Source organism: Macaca thibetana, chromosome 18 (genome assembly GCF_024542745.1).
Source record: "Macaca thibetana thibetana isolate TM-01 chromosome 18, ASM2454274v1, whole genome shotgun sequence".
NCBI classification, from domain to species: domain Eukaryota; kingdom Metazoa; phylum Chordata; class Mammalia; order Primates; family Cercopithecidae; genus Macaca; species Macaca thibetana.
This window is the reverse complement of record NC_065595.1, coordinates 61,937,528-61,957,162: the sequence shown is the minus strand read 5'-3', so window position 1 is coordinate 61,957,162 and position 19,635 is coordinate 61,937,528. Positions and strand designations below refer to the sequence as shown.

The 19,635-nt window shown below is 43.4% G+C and overlaps 1 protein-coding gene across 2 annotated transcripts in view; it reads left to right on the top strand.

The window, feature by feature from the left end:
* Positions 1-16,894, top strand: part of METTL4 (methyltransferase 4, N6-adenosine) — a 131,113-nt gene extending 114,219 nt beyond the window's left edge. Inside the window, exons 13-14 of one of the 2 annotated variants that reach the window (XR_007721111.1) lie at positions 13,334-13,390; positions 15,090-16,894. The gene's annotated coding sequence lies outside the window, so the exon portion shown is untranslated. The remainder of the gene's footprint in view (positions 1-13,333; positions 13,391-15,089) is intronic. The other variant, XR_007721112.1, reaches the window with a different exon arrangement.
* Positions 16,895-19,635: the final 2,741 nt, after the last annotated feature.

Sequence of the window (19,635 nt, the reverse complement as noted above, 5' to 3'; positions counted from 1 at the left end):
ACTTGTAATCCCAGCTACTGAAACTAGGCCTCATAAAACTTAGAAACTAGGCCTCATATAGAAAAAATTAACACCAGGTGGCTCTGGATAGGGTCCCACCCTGCCTCGATAGGGACCCACCCTGATAGGGTCCCACCCTGCCAATTCCGGGAAACAACCTCATGGGGTCCCACCCTGCCAATTCCGGGGGTCCCACCCTGCCTCGAAGTTCCCGGAATCAACAACTCCAGGAAAAAACCTCATAAGGTCCTGCTCTAACCAATTAGCATAAGACACCTTGCTCAGGCCATAGCTAGACCCAATCATTTTGCGCCTTAAGCTTTGTTTGAATTTCGCGCCATAAGCTGTGTTTGAACTTGTGTTTGCCTATATAAACAGCCTGTAACAAGCAGTCGGGGTCCCAGGGCCAACTTAGAGCTTGGGACCCTAGCACGGTAGTAATAAGTAACTCTGCTGTGAATCTCGTGTCGGTGATCCTTCGCAGCGATCCCTGCCCAGGAGGGAATCGACAGTTCGGTTCCAACATTTGGTGCGTTGGCCGGGAAGTGGGGTCGTCCGAGGACCCCCGACCCATCCGGCGGAGACCCATCTGGCCTGGGCCACGGACTGCTGACTGAACGGACCTACCAGGTACTTTCGTTTTCTTCTGTCTGTCTTGCCGGCTAACTCTGAACTCTGGGGAGTACTCCTTCTGAATTAAGTGGGGAAGGGGGACAGACATGTCCGGCACCTTCCCACTTACGCCCCGGGGGACGCCCTGGCGGTAGTCTGGGAGAAGGCTGACGACTCAGCCAGCCTCCTCAAATCTGTAGGCAGGTCGCCCCTGCCGTCTGAATATTTTGTGATCTTGTGGCGCCACTCTCTGGCCGCGCGGCTTCTCCTTACTTGTCTGGTCTTTATTTTTGTTACTTTCGTTTTGTCCTTGTTATACGTGGACGAAATGGGACAGACGTTGACGACTCCTTTGTCTCTAACCCTGACTCACTTCCCTGACGTCCGGGCTCGAGCCCACCACCTCTCTGTAGAAGTCCGTAAGGGACGATGGAAAACATTCTGCTCGTCCAAATGGCCAACCCTCCATGGGGAGTGGCCCCGGGACGGAACATTTAACCTCTCAATTATCTTGCAGGTTAAAGCAAAAGTGATGGATCCTGGGCCACTCGGACACCAGGACCAGGTGGCCTACATAATTATTTGGGAGGATCTGGTCCGAAATCCTCCCTCTTGGGTGAAACCCTTCCTCCATTCCCCTTCCCCATCCCAATCTACACTCCTTGCCTTAGAAGCCCCAAAGAATCGGAATCCGGACCCGCCTAAGCCAGTCCTCCCAGATGAACCCCAGAGGGATCTCCTCCTTCTTGACCCCCTGCCTCCTCCACCTCAGAACCCCCTTCTGGGACCTCCACCTTACGCTTCACCCTTGCCCCCTGTCTTGTCCCCAGCTCTTTCCTCTACCGCCTCGGCCCCTACCCTTTCTCCAACTTCTCCCTCGGCCCCTACCCTTTCTCCAACTTCTCCCTCGGCCCCTCCCTCCACCCCGTCTCCTTCTCCAGCCCCGCCCAAGCTCACCCCTCGGACGCCGCCGCCAACACCTCCATGTCTCCGCTTGCGGCGGACTGAGGACCCAGATGGCCCTTCCACTTGGCAATCCTCCCTTTTTCCCCTCTGTACTGTCAATCGCACGGTCCAGTACTGGCCCTTCTCTGCCTCTGACCTCTACAACTGGAAAACCCATAACCCTTCCTTTTCCCAAGACCCCCAGGCCCTAACCTCGTTGATAGAATCCATGCTCCTCACTCACCAGCCCACTTGGGATGATTGCCAGCAACTCTTGCAGGTCCTCCTAACCACTGAAGAAAGGCAGCGAGTCCTCCTGGAGGCCCGGAAAAATGTGCCAGGACCAGGAGGCCTCCCAACCCAACTTCCCAATGAAATAGACGAGGGATTTCCCCTCACCCACCCAGACTGGGACTATGAAATGGCACCAGATAGGGAGAGTCTCCGAATCTATCGCCAGGCTCTGTTGGCGGGTCTCAAAGGGGCAGGAAAGCGCCCCACAAATTTGGCCAAGGTAAGGACCATAACTCAGGAAAGGGACGAAAGCCCGGCAGCCTTCATGGAAAGGCTTCTGGAAGGGTTCCGAATGTATACCCCATTCGATCCAGAGGCCCTAGAACATGAGGCTACCGTAGCTATGGCATTCATAGACCAAGCTGCATTAGATATCAAAGGAAAACTCCAAAGGCTAGATGGAATCCAAACCTATGGATTACAGGAATTGGTTAGGGAGGCAGAAAAAGTGTATAATAAGAGAGAAACCCCTGAGGAAAAGGAAGCCAGGTTAGCGAAGGAACAGATGGAGCGAGAGGATCGTAGGGACCGAGTGAGGGATAAGCATTTAACAAAAATCCTGGCGGCAGTTGTGAGAGAGAAAGGACCAGGGAGAGAGGGAGAGAAGCGGAGGCGGCCAACAGTGGAAAAAGACCAGTGTGCCTACTGCAAAGAATGGGGACATTGGATCAAAGATTGCCCCAAGCGTCCTAAAGACCAAAAGAAACCTGCCGCTGTCCTCACCCTAGGTGAAGATAGCGAATAGGGGTGTCAAGGTTCTGCAGCCCCCCCTGAGCCCCGGCTAACTCTCTCTGTAGGGGGGCATCCCACCACCTTCTTGGTGGACACAGGGGCCCAACATTCAGTTTTGACAAAGGCAGACGGGCCCCTGTCTTCCCGCACATCCTGGGTCCAGGGGGCAACAGGGGGAAAATTGCACAAGTGGACTAACCACCGGACAGTTAATCTTGGACAAGGAATGGTGACACATTCCTTCTTGGTGGTACCTGAATGCCCCTACCCCCTCCTAGGGCGAGATCTTCTGACCAAGCTCGGAGCCCAAATCCACTTCTCCGAGACTGGGGCCCAAGTATTAGATCGGGATGGTCAGCCCATCCAAATTTTAACTGTGTCTCTGCAAGATGAGCATCGGCTTTTCGACGCTCCGGTCATCACTAGCCTCCCCGATGTTTGGTTGCAAGACTTTCCCCAAGCTTGGGCGGAAACGGGAGGACTCGGGCTAGCTAAGTATCAAGCCCCAATCATAATTGATTTAAAGCCCACGGCAGTGCCCGTGTCTATCAAGCAATATCCCATGAGCCGAGAGGCTCATATAGGAATTCGGCAGCACATTAACAAATTTCTAGAACTCGGAGTGTTGCGACCTTGTCGCTCGCCCTGGAACACTCCTCTTCTGCCAGTAAAAAAGCCTGGTACTCAGGATTACAGGCCTGTCCAAGACTTGAGAGAAATTAACAAAAGAACCATGGACATCCATCCCACGGTCCCCAATCCTTACAACTTACTCAGCACCTTAAAACCAGGCTACAACTGGTGTACAGTATTAGATTTAAAAGATGCTTTCTTCTGTTTACCTCTGGCCCCCCAAAGCCAAGAACTCTTTTCCTTTGAGTGGAAAGATCCTGAGAAAGGAAATTCGGGCCAATTGACCTAGACCCGGCTTCCCCAAGGATTCAAGAACTCTCCCACTCTCTTCGATGAGGCTCTTCATCGAGACCTGACCGACTTCCGGACCCAAAATCCAGAAGTGACTCTACTCCAGTATGTGGATGACCTCCTCTTGGCTGCTCCTACAAAGGAAATCTGTATACAAGGTACCAGGCATCTACTCCAGGCACTAGGTGAAAAAGGATACCGGGCATCCGCCAAGAAGGCACAGCTCTGTCAGACCAAGGTAACATATCTGGGGTATATCCTGAGTGAAGGGAAAAGGTGGCTCACCCCTGGGCACATAGAGACAGTGGCTCACCTTCCACCACCACAAAATCCCAGGGAGGTACGTGAATTCTTGGGAACTGCTGGGTTCTGTCGCTTGTGGATACCTGGTTTTGCTGAACTGGCCGCCGCCCCCCTTTATGCACTCACCAAGGAGAGCACCCCTTTCACCTGGCAGACAGAGCATCAATTGGCTTTTGAGGCACTAAAACAAGCACTCTTGTCTGCCCCGGCCCTTGGGTTACCGGACACCTCAAAGCCCTTTACCCCCTTCCTGGACGAGAGGCAAGGGATTGCCAAAGGGGTCTTGACCCAAAAATTAGGGCCTTGGAAAAGACCGGTAGCATACCTGTCTAAAAAGCTGGACCCTGTGGCGGCCGGCTGGCCCCCGTGTCTTCGTATCATGGCAGCCACCGCTATGCTGGTCAAGGACTCTGCTAAGTTAACCCTTGGGCAGCCACTGACTGTTATTACCCCACATGCTCTAGAGGCCATAGTGCGGCAGCCCCCGGACCGGTGGATAACCAACGCACGCCTAACCCACTACCAGGCCCTCCTACTGGACACGGACCGCGTCCAGTTTGGCCCTCCGGTCACCCTAAACCCTGCTACGCTGCTGCCGGTACCAGAAGACCAACCAAGCCCACACGATTGTCGGCAAGTACTGGCTGAGACCCATGGAACACGGGAAGACCTTAAAGACCAAGAACTCCCAGACGCGGATCACACCTGGTACACAGACGGCAGCAGTTACCTTGACTCAGGTACCTGGAGGGCAGGAGCGGCGGTAGTAGATGGCCACAACACCATTTGGGCACAATCACTACCTCCTGGCACGTCTGCACAGAAGGCTGAGTTAATAGCACTAACCAAGGCCCTAGAGCTGTCCAAGGGAAAGAAAGCTAACATTTATACTGATAGCCGGTATGCCTTTGCAACGGCTCATACTCATGGAAGTATCTATGAAAGAAGAGGTCTCCTAACCTCAGAAGGAAAGGAAATCAAGAACAAAGTTGAAATAATTGCCTTATTAAAAGCCCTTTTTCTTCCTCAAGAAGTGGCTATAATTCACTGCCCCGGGCATCAGAAAGGACAGGATCCAGTTGCAGTAGGAAACAGACAGGCTGACCAAGTGGCCGGGCAAGGCGCCATGGCGGAAGTACTGACCCTAGCCACAGAACCTGACGAAACCAGCCACATAACTATTGAACATACTTATACCCCAGAAGACCAGGAAGAAGCAAAAGCCATAGGGGCTATAGAAAACAAAGACACTAAAAACTGGGAAAAAGGAGGAAAAATAGTCCTTCCCCAAAAGGAGGCCCTGGCAATGATCCAGCAAATGCATGCCTGGACACACTTGAGTAATCGAAAGCTAAAATTACTGATTGAAAAAACTGACTTTCTAATCCCAAAGGCAAGTACCCTCGTAGAACAAGTGACATCTGCCTGTAAGGTCTGTCAGCAGGTAAACGCTGGGGCTACCCGAGTGCCAGAAGGGAAACGAACTCGTGGTAACCGCCCAGGAGTCTATTGGGAAATAGACTTCACTGAAGTAAAACCTCACTATGCTGGATATAAGTACTTACTGGTGTTTGTAGATACCTTTTCAGGATGGGTAGAAGCCTACCCCACCCGGCAAGAAACGGCACACATAGTAGCCAAGAAAATTTTGGAAGAAATCTTTCCTAGATTCGGACTTCCCAAGGTAATTGGGTCAGATAACGGGCCGGCCTTCGTTTCTCAGGTAAGTCAGGGGCTCGCCAGGATATTGGGGATTAATTGGAAATTACATTGTGCCTATAGACCCCAGAGCTCAGGACAGGTAGAAAGAATGAATAGAACAATAAAAGAGACCCTTACTAAATTGACCTTAGAGACTGGTTTAAAAGATTGGAGACGCCTCCTATCCTTAGCTCTGTTAAGGGCCCGAAATACGCCTAACCGTTTTGGGCTCACTCCATATGAAATCCTCTACGGAGGACCTCCCCCTTTGTCAACCTTGCTTAATTCCTTCTCCCCCTCCGATCCTAAGACTGATCTACAGGCCCGGCTAAAAGGACTCCAAGCAGTACAGGCCCAAATCTGGGCCCCCTTGGCAGAACTGTACCAACCAGGACATCCACAGACCAGTCACCCCTTCCAGGTGGGAGACTCTGTCTACGTTAGACGGCATCGCACTCAAGGACTAGAGCCTCGGTGGAAAGGACCCTACATTGTTCTCCTGACCACGCCCACAGCCATAAAGGTTGACGGAATCTCCACTTGGATCCACGCATCCCACGCCAAGGCTGCTCCAGAGACGCCCGGACCAACACCACCTAAGACATGGAGACTCCGATGCTCCGAGGACCTGCTCAAGATAAGACTCTCTCGTATCTAGCCCCTTGCTTATTACTAGCCCTCCTTCCCTGCGTCGCTGGCAGTAATAACCCCCACCGGCCATATAACCTGACCTGGCAGGTAATTGATTTTAGTACTCATGAGGTCTTAGATAAAACCTCAAAAATTGCTCCTATGGGGACTTGGTTCCCTGACCTCTATTTCAACCTAGACAAAATAGCAAAGATAGGTGACATGGAAGGGGGAGAATGGAGAAAACAGGCTAGAAGGGTGTCCGTAAGCCGGCCGGAACGGGTTCTATGCCTGTCCCGGATTCAGGACAGGAGAAATGAGAAAAACTTGTGGAGAAATAGATGCCCTGTTTTGCGCTAGTTGGTCCTGTATAACTACTAATGATGGAGAATGGAAATGGGCCACGAAACCCTGGTACATAACCATGTCCTTTGTCCAGCGCTGCACCAGAACCCGATATTCAAAAACTTGCAATCTGGTCCGCATCAAGTTTGAAGATGCAGCAAAATCTGATAACCGTTGGATATCCGGGTTAATATGGGGCCTATATTTATACCAAAAGCCACTGTATGGAATCCCTATCCAAATCAAATTAATAGTCAACCCTATCACAGCCCCTGTCGCAGTAGGACCAAACCAAGTTTTATCAGAAACAAGGAAGCCCCTGGTTCCTGCACCAAGAGAGCCCCAACCAAGAGCTCCTAAAAGCACTTCCCCGCCTTTAATCTCCACCTCCTCTAAATACACACCCTCAGCCCAAAACGTCACCCGTGGGCCCCTTGACCTGGGAATAGGTGACAGGCTCCTAAATCTCATAAAGGGTTCCTATTTCGCTTTAAACCAGACAAAGCCAGAATTTACCTCCTCTTGCTGGCTATGTCTGGCAACAGGCCCCCCTTACTATGAAGGCATTGCCTCCACTAATAATTTCACTAATTCCGCCAATCCTACTGGATGCGCATGGGAACAATAAAGAAAACTAACCCTGGCTGAAGTTTCTGGGTCGGGAACCTGCATAGGCCAAGTGCCCCCTAGTCATCAGCATCTTTGTAATGTAACCTTGACAGTACCCAGCTCCAATCACTATTTGGTCCCCTCCGAGACGGACTGGTGGGCTTGCAACACTGGGCTCACCCCCTGTGTATCCACAGCCGTTTTTAGCAGTGGCACCCACTATTGCGTGTTGGTACAAGTTGTTCCCCGAGTATACTATCACTCTGGAGACTCCTTTGATCTCCGGTATGAGCAAAAAACTCATACTAGACCAAAGAGAGAACCTATCTCCCTCACCCTCGCCGTCATGTTAGGAATTGGGGTAGCGGCTGGAGTTGGGACCGGGACAGCAGCCCTAGTGCATGGTAACCATCATCTGCAACAACTTAGAGTAGCCATAGATGAAGACCTTAGAGCCATAGAACAATCTATCACAAAACTTGAAGAGTCCTTGACTTCTCTGTCTGAAGTTGTATTACAAAACCGACGAGGACTAGAAATTGTCTTTCTGAAAGAGGGCGGGCTCTGTGCAGCCCTGAAAGAGCAATGTTGTTTTTATGCAGATCATTCAGGAGTAGTTAAAGATTCTATGGCAAAACTAAGAGAAAGATTAGACAAGAGAAAAAAAGAGAGAGAATCTCAGCAAAATTGGTTTGAAAATTGGTACAACCAATCCCCTTGGCTTAGCACCCTAATCTCCACCATCTTAGGACCCCTCATCCTGCTCACGCTCATCCTGACTTTCGGGCCATGCATACTCAACCGCTTACTCACCCTTATTAGAAATAGATTAAACATAGTACATGCTATGGTTCTGACCCAACAATACCAGACCCTTAGGACTGAAGAAGAGGCTCAAGATTGAGCCTCTGACACAAAAAGAGGAGGGAATGAAACTAGGCCTCATAAAACTTAGAAACTAGGCCTCATATAGAAAAAATTAACACCAGGTGGCTCTGGATAGGGTCCCACCCTGCCTCGATAGGGACCCACCCTGATAGGGTCCCACCCTGCCAATTCCGGGAAACAACCTCATGGGGTCCCACCCTGCCAATTCCGGGGGTCCCACCCTGCCTCGAAGTTCCCGGAATCAACAACTCCAGGAAAAAACCTCATAAGGTCCTGCTCTAACCAATTAGCATAAGACACCTTGCTCAGGCCATAGCTAGACCCAATCATTTTGCGCCTTAAGCTTTGTTTGAATTTCGCGCCATAAGCTGTGTTTGAACTTGTGTTTGCCTATATAAACAGCCTGTAACAAGCAGTCGGGGTCCCAGGGCCAACTTAGAGCTTGGGACCCTAGTGCGCTAGTAATAAGTAACTCTCTGCTGTGAATCTCGTGTCGGTGATCCTTCGCGGCAACCCCTGCCCAGGAGGGAATCGACAGTTCGGTTCCAACACTACTTGGGAGGCTGAGGCAGGAGAATCATTTGAGCCTGGGAGGCGGAGGTTGCGGTGAGCTGAGATTGTGCCACTGCACTCCAGCCTGGATGACAGAGCGAGACACTATCTCAAAAAGCAAACAAACAAACAAATGAACACCAAGCTCTAACCCAATCACCTTGGGCATATGCTCTCATGACCTCTTGAGACTTAGTCTTGGGCTTTAGTCACTCATATTGGGTTCGTAATAAACCTCTTTAAATCTTTTACAGTTTGACTCTCTTTGTTGACACTCAATTGCCTTCAGCTCAAAATAATTCTTATCAGTGGTATATTTTGGGGTGGCATAGTCTGACATACAGTACCCCAAACAAAAACTGTCTGTGATAGTCTGTAAAAACCAACTATTTAGGCAGGACACCCAGAGTACCAAGACAAATGGGGAATGTAGGTCCCCTACACACCTTCACACCACATAAGGGGAAGACAGCACAGGTACCTCATTATACCCAGTGTAAGAGATAAAATTCTCTAAAAAGCCATTCCAGGTTGGAGAAGCTTCAAAGATGGTTTTTGCCTCCGATTTCTGTGTACATCTCTGACCTTTAACTTTGCTAAGTATGTTAAGAACAAGAAGAAAAGTCAATGCCCTTTCTTTCCCTCTCCTCATTTTCTTCTTTTGGTTTTTCAGGATAAATTGAGGTGGGAGAGAAATAAACTCCTTGTTTTCTAAGCAGGGCAAGGGAAAAACTGCCTGTGGCAGAGTAAATGATAAAGAACCTTAGTTCTGTATTTGAAATGTAAATCAAATACTCTTGGTAGTCAGTCCTTTTAATCATCTAGTGATCATTATCCAAAACAGAACCAAAACGACAACACCATGAGCATACAACATTCTCAAATTCTTAATCTGGACCCCTTTTTTGACTAATGAAGCTTAAATTTTTATTATCCTCTTTAGGCTGGTTTATACTCTTGGCTCATATTGGTTTTATCCTTATCAAAGTTAGCAAGTAATTTTCATAACAAATGTACTCAAAGCATACCTCCCCATGTTATATTTGTGTAATTAAAAATCCAATTTAAATGCAGAATTTTACATTTATTCTTATCTAAGTTTTATTTTATTTTATTTTTTGATGACGTTGTTGGAAACCACTATTGGGGGTCAGAAAACAATACTCCAAAATGTGGTGCTTTGGCATGTGGAGTGCTCTCCACAAAGAGGACTGAAAGGCCTCAGAAATATGCTTCAGAGCCAAGGTCTCTTTCTGACCTTCTTCTGCTCCCTCTTTCCCTTCTGAAGCACCGGGAGGGGCTCTTTCTGAAGCTCCCTTATCTGACTGAGGGAAGTTCATCTAGAAGGAATGCAATTGTATTAACCCCCCACCCCGGAATCTACATTTGCCAGAGACAATAGATCATCTTGCAGGAGAGGAAACTAAAAGTCTTCATACCCAGGCCATCACACTGACAGACTTTTCATCTATTCTTTCAACGATTCTTTTAAGGGATATTACTTGGGATACTTTAGCTGCATAATAAGACAACCTTTGTTTGCAGTTCAGCTCTGTCTTCACCATCTTCCTATAACATGTCTCCACCTCCCACAGAACTGAGAGGAACTTGTCTCAAAGGGGCCTCTTTATTTCCCCTAACAATCGTTTCCTCTTCCTCTAAAACTGCTTAACCCCTTACTCTACTCTACTCTATGAAGGGTGTATTTAAACTTTAACTATCTTGCCCTTCCTTGAGTATTATATTTTGTGTGGCCCCTGTGCACATGTGCACATGGATACATTTGTATGCCTTTTCTCCTGTTAATCTGTTTATTGTCAGTTTATTTCAGCAGGCGCGATAAATGGAAACTTCAGAGGGAAAGCTTAAACTTCCCTACACCATCAGGATAATTTTGATATTAAGCCCATCAATCAACATACCAATAAATCATTTGGCTTTTTATGAGAAGCTAATAAAAATATCTTCATCTGTCCTCATGTAGATAAAAAATTATAAAATGGTGAATGAGATAGGAACAAGGTTAAAACTCTATATGGCACAAAAGTCCTTCCTTTATTTTGGGGTATTTAGGTATATTTAGTTAGTTGATCCTCTGGGTACATCATTAAGATGGCCAGTCACAAATCCGTGCAACTCTGCTTTCATGCAGCCAAAATGTCAGTGTTTCAGCTACATGAGCCAATAAACTCACACCTTAATGGAGAAAACGTCTAAAATCAAGATGTATGATATAGACAGCATTCTCCCAGTACAATATTCCATTCTTAAATCTTAAGAGTGGTTTTTCTCATTTTCTCTATCTTTATTTGTTTTATTAAGCTATTTTGTCTTTTAGTTTTCTATCCAAACTTCTTTATTGTCATTACTCTCTGCTCTAATATCTCTTTGAGTCATTATGAATGGACTACATCATTGCAGATGTGCTAACACATAAAAAAAAGTAAGGAAATGATTACTTATTGACTATTTGGATGTGAATTAAGAACCATACCTCTTTGGCATTAAGCTTGAATCATTCTTAACAATCAAATATTAGCATTCCAAAGATACCACAGCAAAACATTATTTTTATCTTCAAAATATTGATCAAAAGAAATGAAGAAATTGTTTGATTTAATTTTCTCCTATTGAGATATAACTTGTGGGATTTTAGCCTATGGGTGAAATAATAAGAAAAGATCAGGCACAAAGAGATGGCAGGATGCTAGACATTCTAAATGGTTTTAATAAAATCTGATGATCTGTCACATCAGGTGCTGCGAATCAATTGCAGACAGAAAAAAAAGCTGAGTGAAAGGCAAGCACAGAGGTGTGTTGTTTAATAACGAAGGATGGGTTTGGCAGAGGGCACACTGCATTTGCTGCTCCCAGGCAGGGGGAAGATGAAGTAGACTTTTCTTTGTGGAAAGAGAAAATGGATCTTTTCTACCTTGATAGAAGTCTGCAGATCTGGATATGTCCTCAACTTTTGTCTGATACCTTAGCCCTGTGGTCCTGAAATGGAGCCTGCCTGGGATGTACCGGCAGAGCTCCTTTCCTCATACTTTCAGTATAATTCTGACAAAGAGATTCTGAATCACTATCTTAGGATTTTAGGGAATCTATGAGGAAGTCACACCAGTTAGGCTACAGAGCTAGAATTATTTTAGATGACAGGAGGCCTGCTGTGTAATTTTACCATTTCTGAATCAGAATTGACATTCAGATTATTTAGTCCAGCCCCTTCGTTTTTGGAGCTCAATGGTATATTCACCTGGGGGGTAAGATTTTCAATTTTGAAGATTCTTTGGATAACATGAAAGCTCTATGTGCCAAGGTTATAGAGTGTAGAATAATAGACAATGGAGACTCAGACAGTGGGAGGGTGGGAGGGAGTGAAGAATGAGAAATTACTTAATGGGTATAATGCATGATATTTGGGTGATGGTTACACTAAAAGCTTTACCACTACACAATATATTCATGTAACAAAACTGCACTTGTACCCCTTAAATTTATACAAAGGAAAAACAAAGCTGTATATGTCAAGGTAAAATGTTTAATAAACAGTATTTACAAGTTTCATTATGACAATAATAATAGTGAACATTCACTAAGTGCCATGCACTGTCCTCAACACTTGGCACAGATTAACTCATGTAGTCCTAACAGTTACCATTGGAGATGGGTATAATTTTCATTTCCCATTTTACAGAGGGAGAAAAGAGGCACAGAAAGTTAATTTGCTTAACAACTAAGACATGAACAAACCCTGGATTTAAACCCAATAAATTTATCTCTAGAGCTTACAGCACTTAACCATGATGCTGTCCTCCTCTCAGGATTGTAGAGAGACAAAGCAACCACAAATTTGAAGTGTAAACTGTTAGCTGAAAGTCACTAAATTAGGTATATGTAATTAAGGATGCTATGTCAGTGGCAGTTCTATATTGATAACATAAAAATGCTGGAGTTGTCAAATTTAAATACTATCCGCAGTAGGTTTGGAGTTGTATAATTAAAAAATGTGCCTACTCTTTGTCCTAGGCTACTGGCCTAGGAGCTTCTAACGCCATGGGAATTCTTCAAGTGGTAGAAGCATCTTTGTTATTCTTGAGCCTGTTGGGTCACCCTGAGTTTATGCAAATGAGGTGGTTCACGGTGGGCCCCTAGGTAGCTTCAGGAGGGGAGCTGGTCACCAGAAAGGACAACTATGTGATTAAAGGGTTGAGATGTGGAGTCAGCCTGAGCCCTGAGGAGAAACAGAGGGCTGGAGATGGACTTCAGTCATGTGGTCAATTATTTAATGAATCATCTCTATGTAATGCAACTCCAGCAAAAATTTTGGAAACCGAAGCTCAGTGGTGCTTTCTGGTTGGTTAATGCACTGATGTTCTGGGAGGGTGATGTGCACTGATTCCACGAACACAGGACAGAGAAGCTCTGTACTTGAGACCCCCCTACACTTTATTCTATGTGTGTCTTTATTTAAGTGTTCCCAAGTTATATCCTTTATAATAAAATTGTGATCATAAATATAATGGCTTCTAAAGTTTTGTGAGCCACTCTAGTGAATTAGCGGGATTGCGGGAACCACCCAGAACTGGAGCCAGCTGATAGGAAGTGAAGGCAGTCTTGTTGTGGACCCTGCCCTGTAACTTTGGGGTCTCTGCTAACTCCAGGTTAGTGCCATAATTGAATTGCAATACACCAGTTGAGGTCGAAACAGAATAAGGGTGAATAAAGGTAAAAATTAACCATGACTTCCTCACACCTGGCAACAAAGCTAAGACTTTATATCATTAAAATATTGCAGGCAAACATGTGGAGGGCTGCAGAAGATGACCTTGGTCTTGACTTCCTCCTGAAGAATGTATGTGTATGTGTAAGTGCATGGTACGCATGTGTATATGAAGTTGGAATATCTTGAATTATATAAAGACAGCCCTCATTTTATTGCTCTTTGCTTCATTGTATTTTGCAGTATTTTTTTTTTTTAATTGAAGGTTTGTGGCAACCCTGCGTTGAGCGAGTCTGTCAGTGCTTTTACCACTGCAGGAATTTTTGTTTTTTGAGATGGAGTCTTGCTCTTCTTGCCCAGGCTGGAGTGCAATGGCGTGATCTCAGCTTGTTGCAACCTCTGCCTCCTGGGTTCAAGTGATTCTCCTGCCTCAGCCTCCTGAGTAGCTGGGGTTACAGGCATGCGCCAAGTGGTCAGTGATTTTTGATGTTACTATTATAATTGTTTTGGGGTGCCATGAACTGTATCCATATAAGATGGCAAATGTAATCAGTAAATGTGTGTGTTCTGACTGCTCCAGCAACCAGCTGTTCCCCCATGTCTTTCCCTTTCCTTAGGTCTCTCTGTTCCCCAAGACAAATGGTATAGAAATTAAACCAGATAATACCTTACAATGATGGCCTCTCAGTGAAAGGAAGAGTCACATATCTCTCACTTTAAATCAAAAGCCAGAGAAATAACTAAGCTTAGTGAGGAAGAAATGTTGAAAGTCTACATAGGCTGAAAGCTAGGCCTCTTGCATCAAATGGTTAGCCAAGATGTGAATGCAAAGGAAAAGTTCTTGAAGGAAATTAAATATACTCCTCCAATGAACACACCAATGATAAGGAAACACAACAGCTTTATTGCTGACATGGAGAACGTTTGTGTGGTCTGGATAGATCAAACCAGCCGTAACATTTCCTTAAGCTGAAGTCCAATTCAGAGCAAGGCCCTAACTGTTTTCAATTCTGTGAAAACTGAGAGAGGTGAGCAAGATGCAGAAGAAAAGTTGGAAGCTAGCAGAGGTTTGTTCATAACATAAAAGTGCAAGATGAAGCAGTGAGTGCTGATGTAGAAGCTGCAGCAAGTTATGCAGATCTAAGATCCTTGATGAAGTTGGCCACAATAAACCACAGATTTTCAGCGTAAATGAAACAGATCTCTATTGAAAAAAGATGTTGACTTTTAAGTCTTACTATTTAAGAAGTACATTTTGTAAGACTGCAGCTGCCATAGAGAATGAGTCCTCTGATAGATCTGGGCAAAGTCCATTGAAAACCTTTTGGAAAGGACTCACCATTCTAAATGCTATAAAGAACAATTATGTGATTCATGAAAGGAGGTTAAAATAGCAATTCCAACCCTCACGGAAGGTTTGAGGGGTTCAATACTTCAGTGGAGGAAGTCACCGCAGATGTGGTGGAAATAGCAAGAGAACTAGAATTAAAAGTGGAGCCTGAAGATATGACTGAATTGCTGCAATCTCATGATCAAATTTTAACAAATACAAGTTGCTTCTCATGCATGAGCCAAGAAATTGGTTTCTTGAGATGGAATCTACTCCTGTTGCAGATGTTGTGAACATTGTTGAAATGACAAAAAAGGATTTAGAATATTACATCAACTTACTTGATAAAGCAGCAGCAGGGTTGAGAGGATTGACCCCAATTTTGAAAGAAGTTCTGCTGGGGATAAAATGCTATCAAATAGCATCACATGCTACAGAGAAATCTTTCATGAAAGCAAGAGTCAATCGATGCAATAAACTTCATTGTTGTTTTATTTTAAGGCATGTTCATAGCCACCCCAACCTTCAATAACCACCAACATGATCATCAAGACCAGATCCTCCACCAGCAAAGGTTACAACTTGCTTGAGGCTCAGATGATCATTAGTATTTTTCAGCAGTAAAGTATTTTAAAATTAAGGTATGTACACTTTCTAGACCTATTGGTATTGTACACTTAGTAGATTACAGTATAGTGGAAACACAACTTTTATATGTACTGATAAACCAAAAATATGTGTGTGACTCACTTTATTGCAGTGGTCTGGAGCTAAACCTGCAAAATCCCTGAGGTATGTGTGTAAGTAATTAGAATCTTTGATTAGACAGAAAGAAACTTACCAAGAAAACAAAATCTAGAAATGTTTTATTGACTTAAAATCTTCCTTTTTCATAGTAAAGTCATAAACACTTAGGCAGGAAGGAGCTTATGATGTCACTGAACTCAGTCTCCGAATTTTACTGATGAGAACATTGAAGTCCATAGATTCAGATCTGATAATTCATCTAAGGTTACGTGAGGGTGGAACTGGATTCCAGACTGCTCCAAAGCTGGTCTGTAATCTAGCCTTGATGTTTTCTAGTCTACAGCTCCATACACTAAATGAGAGGTTGTGCATATAAACATTTATGTAGTTTTACTTTTTTTTTTTTTGAGATGAAGTTTCACTCTTGTCACCCAGGCTGGAGTGCAGTGGTGTGATCTCGGCTCACCGCAACCTCTGCTTCCCGGGTTCAAGTGATTCTCCTGCCTCTGCCTCCCGAGTAGCTGGGATTACAGGCATGCGCCACCATGCCTGGCAAATTTTGTATTTTTACTAGAGACGGGGTTTCTCCGTGTTGGTCAGGCTGGTCTCGAACTCCTGAACTCAGGTGATCTGGCTGCCTCAGCCTCCCAAAGTGCTGTGATTACAGGCATGAGCCACCGCACCTGGCCTGTAGTTTTACTTTGTATGTAATTTGGCAAGTAATATCATTCTTACTGAAAATTTTAAACACCACAGAGGTATCTAGAATAAGTATCAAAATTCCTTTTTCCCACAGTAGCCACAGTTGTCTCTCAGAGAAAGCCATTTTTACAGTTGGGTATGTATTCTTCCAAACCTTCCCCCAGACTTTCACATACAAACAACAAGTGGTTTGGATAGAAGCACTTTTCCATAAAAAGTTCATGAATACATATTCTTCTTCAGCTTTCCTTTCATACTTAATGGTTGGTTTTGGGCATATTTCATGTCAGTATTATAGCTCTAATCCACTCTTCCAACTACTGCCTAGATTATACATATTTAATTATGTGTAATAAATAAAAGAGAAAACAACATTCACATTATCTGATGGAGAAGAAATGAAAGAAGTTTCGTTTGTATTTTGTGGATTTCCAGTGCTTTTTTAAAAAAAATTATTGCTTGCTTCCTTTGTTGTACTTGTTCTCTAAAGTTAAAGTTTCTTTTCTCAAAATGTCTTTTATATCTATTTGCTAAAGGAAATATATTTACAATACTTGCCTTTTGCAGCATATTCGAACTTCAGCTTATTTAAATACTTCATGGTATTAACATTAAATCTAAGTTTAAATCTGTAGCTACTCTGATCAGAAGGGGATTTATCATCATTAGAAGCAGAAATTATTCCTGGGCTGCAAATAAAAGAAACAGAAGAAAATGGTGTATGCTTCACTTATGCGTAATCACTTGAAATGTTTTTCTACATACTTGAAGTAACATAGAGCGTCAGATCTTCAGTACATTATTTATTAAATGTTTTTCATAGAAATTTATAATATTAAGTGGTTTTTCTATCTAGAAAGATTAGAAATTAAGGATAGACTTAGTGACTGAAATACGTTTTCACAGTTTTTTCTTGTTTTAATCCTTAGATTTTTTTTGACTGAATGAGTCCTCTAATTCTTATTTCCCATTCTTATTTGGTTCTGATGAATATTGCCCGGGGCCCAAAGGGAAACTTATTTTTTATTGATGGTGATAGGTACCTTAGTGCATAAATTATGATCTCCAAAGTTCATCTAGTAGATGGCATTAGTTCTTTTGTTTAGAGTTAAAAGACAAGTAAGTTTCAGATGATTTGCGAGTTGGTTAATAATCAAAGTAGCATTTCCAGTGTATAAATTTGAAATAAAATAGGAATAAGTAGAGCATAATGGCAAACATATACACATATATGCGCTTTCTAATTAGAATAATTTTAACGTAAATGTTTCTGTTATATAGACCCTTCCTATTAGCCAGTTTACCATTGACTAAATAAATGAGATACATGTTATTGAAGAGAAGTTTTTGATGTATGTAAATCTTCTTCATCTTTTTCTTCATTCTTCATCCTACTCTATTTGAATATATCAACATAATGGTAAGTTCCCCACAACCCAAGAGTAAAATGGATCTGTCAGGCCTGGCAAGAACATAAAACAAAGGATAATAACAAAGTTAATCAAATTAACTAATAAGGAAATATACATATTTCCCTTTACAATTCTCAAGTTAACATTTCTGGAATCAATAAGTTATTACAACAAATAATGAAAAAGGATGTAGTTGATGTGGGGTATTAGAAGATTTGGGATACAGATGAGAAATAAACACAAAAAGGAGGTTTTTAGGATTTTTGTGAGGTGTGCTAACACCAAAGAGGTTTTGCAGTTTTTTGTTCATTGATCACCTTACCTACGGTTATTTTGCCTTATGCCTAACACAGTGTGATGTGGTCTATTTATATTCAAACTCTTGATTTTGAGTGAGTAAATATTAAGTGAGTAATGCCCTGAGCAATTTTTCAAAGGGAAGGTAGCCTGTCATAGTAAAGAAGGAGGCCTTTATAGTTGTATAGATCTGAGTTTGAAATCTAGCTCAATCCATGCTAGCTCTGTGACTTTAGAGTATTAAGTTAAACTCTCCAAGCTTTAGCTTCCTCATTTCTAAAATTGGATAATGATACCTATTTATAGGATTTTTCTGAGATTTAAATTAACATGTATGATATCCTTAGATCAGAATATCATGTCTGTATACTCATACATGACAGTTATTGTGATTCACAAGCAGAGGCATTGCTTAGGAAATGTCATGACTCTGTGCAAGTAAAGAATCTATCTTCAGATCTAATTTCAAGTAGAAAAGTAAATGTTCTATATGTGCATTTAACAAATATTTATTGACTGTGCACTGAGCCAGGTGTTGTCTCCATTAGAATTTGTACACATTAGAAAATGGTACTGTCAAGGAGCTTACATTAAATAAAGAACATACAGACAAAGATATGAAGATACATGAGCAAAATCTAAATTATGTTAGATCATGATGACTGATAAAGAGGAACTAAAGTAAGGGGGATAGACAATGCTGGCAGAAAATTGAAATTTTAGATAGCATTGTTGGGGAAATCTTCACTAGGAAGGTAGTATTTGAGCAAGGATCTAAAAGAGATGATGGAGAGAGCCATCAGGATATTTGAGGGAACAATTCCTACAAGACTGTAGGTGACAATAAAACTGGTGTGTTCAAGGAAAAGCAAGGAGGACACTGTGGCTGGAGCAAGATGGGACTGAGATCAGAGACTGACAGGAACAGATTGTGTAGAGCCTTATGGATCATTGTAAGGATTTTGGCTTTTGTTGGGAATGGGAAAAGAAGCTATGAAAGACTTTTTAAGCAGAGGAGTGACATGATTTGCCTTCACTTTTAAAAGGATCACTCCAAGCTATTGTGTTGAGTACAGTGCAGAGAGGCAAGGGGGACCAGGGAGACCAGCTAGGAAGCTCTTGTAATACTCTAGGAAAGAGAGGATGACAGCTTAAACCAAGTGATAGTAGCAGAGAAGATAAGAAGTGGTTGGATTCTAGATAGAATTTGAAGGTAGAGTAGACTGGATTTGCAAATGGATGAGATATAGGGTATAAGATAAAGAGAGGAATCAAGGATGACTCAAAGGAATTTGATGTAAGCCACTAAAGAATAGAATTGCTATTTATTGAGGTTGGAAAAACTTTGGGGAGAGCAAGTTTGACGGAAAAATCAAGAACTCATTCTTGGACATGTTGTGTTTGAGATGATTATTAGATATCAAAATGAAGATAGTCCAGGAAGAAGTCTAGGCTGGAGATATTTTTGGAATTACTAGGGCATAGATGGTATTTTGGAAGTTTTAGGGCATAGATGGTATTTAAAGCAATGAGTCTGGGTAATAATATTGCCTGAGTCCATTTTGTGTTGCTGTAGCAGAATACCACAGATTAAGTAATTTATAATGAACAGAAATTAATTAGTTCACAGTTCTGGAGGCTGGGAAGTCCAAGATTAAGGGGCTGTCATCTGACAAGGGCCTTCTTGCTGCATCATCCCATGGCAGAAGGGCAAAAAGAGAGTGAGAGAGAGCAAGCAAGAGGAGGATAAACTTATCTTTTTATAAGAAACCCACTTCCATGATAAAGGCATTAATCAGTTTATGAAGGTTTTGCATCCATGATTCAATCACTCTTCAAGGTCCCACTTCCCAACACTTCTCCATTAGGATTAAGTTTCCAATAAATGA